A 2,248-nucleotide genomic window follows, 5' to 3' on the forward strand; every position below is an offset into this window, starting at 1 on the left:
CAGCAGAGGATACACTCAAAGATAAGGCAAAAGAACTTCTTACATTAGCAAGATTAACAGGAACATTATCTACACATACACCTGGTGCATGCACTAGATGTAATCAAGGTATTTCCTATTTGCTGCTCCTCCTCCTGCTGTTGCTGCTGCTGCTGCTGCTGCTGCTGCTGCTGCTGCTGCTGCTGGTCGTCGTGGTGTACGTATATATACATATACATATATATATACTTACCTAGATAGCTAGCTAGCTAGCTAACCACATAACCCATATACCTCCCTCCCTCCCTCTCTCCTTCCCTCCCTCCTTCCCTAGCTAACTAACTAACTAACTAACTAGCTAGCTAGCTAGCTAGCTGTCTGTGTCTTATTTGCATGCAGTTGGTCATTTGTCTTATCAATGCCGTAATGATATTCGTTTGTCTGATCCAAAGGAGACAGAAGGATTAGTTAAACAATTAAAATTAAAGGAAGAAGAAGAAGATGATGAGGTAATTATTAACAGCAGCAACAGCAGCAACAGCAGCAATAACAGCAACAACAACAATAGAAAAATATAAACAAATACCTACTTTTTTTCTATATATCTACCTTTTTTCTCGCAAAAAATATCATATTTCTAGGGTTTAGGGTTTAGGGTTTAGGGTTTAGGGTTTAGGGTTTAGGGTTTAGGGTTTAGGGTTTAGGGTTTTAGTGGTGCAGAGGCTACGACGAGCATTAGGTATAGGGAGTGACGACGAATCTCCACGCCAACCTGTTGGAGGTATAAGAAGGAAGCGCAGCAGAAGCAGCAGCAGCAGCAGCAGCAGAAGCAGCAGCAGCAGCAGCTCGTGCAGCAGCGATGATGATAAAAAAAAAAAAAAGAAAAAAAAATCTAAAAAACATAAAAAAGATAAAAAAAAACATAAAAAGTAAATCTATTTATTTGTCTCCTCTTTTATTTATTTATTTATTTATTTATTTATCTATTTATTTATTTATCTATTTATTTATTTATTTATTTCCTTTGTTTTTTATTTCTTTGTCTTTTTTTTTTATTTCTTTATTCCTTTTACCTTTTTATATATTATTTCTTGTTTATTTATTTATTCATTTATTTGTATATTAATTAATTAATTAATTAATTTATTTATTTATTTATTTATTTATTTGTTTATTTTTTTTTTTTTTTCTTGTTTGTAGGTCCCATAAGAAGAAGCGTACCCATTAAATATCCTTATCTATACCTATACACACAGCTAGCTAGCCAGCTAGCTACCTAGCTAGCTAGCTAGCTAGGTAGCTAGCTGCCTGGCTAGTTAGCTGGTTAGCTAGCTAGCTAGTTGTGTATTATCTTTATATATATGTGGGGATATTTAGCTAGCTAGCTAGCTAACTAGGCAGCTAGCTAGCTAGCTAGATAACCACGGATGTAGAGGGGATTATAGTCCTCCTGTCTGGCTAGCTAGCTAGCTATATGGTTAGCTAGCTAGCTGTCTGGCTAGCTGTCTAACTAACTAGCTAGCTAGCTAGCTATCTATATATTTATTAATATTTAGCTAGCTAGCTAGCTAGCTAGCTAGCTGCTCGTGGCTAGCTGCTTTGTTATTCGCTGCGTGCCCTGTTATTAGGGCAAGGAGGACTGTAGCTAGCCACTTTTACGGCTAGCTAGCTCCCTAGCTAGCTAGCCAGCTAGCTAGCTAGGATCGTCCTTAGCTAGCTCCCTAGCTAGCTGCCTGCCTGGCCAGCTAGCTAGCTAGCTAGATAGCTAGCTAGCTAGCTAGCTAGCTGCATGAATGCTGTTGATATGCTACGTGATGTTTTTACTTTTTGGCGTTAATTATTCTATAAATAAATAAATAAATAAATAAATAAATAAATAAATAAATAAATAAATAAATAAATAAATTAGAGAGATAAATAAATAAATAAATAAATAGATAAATGAGTATACATAAATAAATATAAATAAATAAATATAAATAGATACAAATAAATATATAATATATACTTAATAGTATATAATATTAATAGTATAATAATAGTTATTATATTAATTATATATTATATAATTTATAATAATACAATTATAATTATAATTATAAATATAAGGAGACAATTAGCCAATAAAAAGAGGAAAAAGAATAATAAAGAAAATATTCGTTAGTCAGTGGTAGAGCAGCCGTAACAGCAGCAGCAGCAGCAGCAGCAGCAGCTGCTGCTGCTGCTACTGCAGCTGCAGCTGCCGCTGCTGCATATAGAATAATAATAA

This window comes from Eimeria maxima, genomic scaffold (assembly GCF_000499605.1).
Source record: "Eimeria maxima Weybridge genomic scaffold, Emw_scaff1051, whole genome shotgun sequence".
Lineage (NCBI taxonomy): Eukaryota > Apicomplexa > Conoidasida > Eucoccidiorida > Eimeriidae > Eimeria > Eimeria maxima.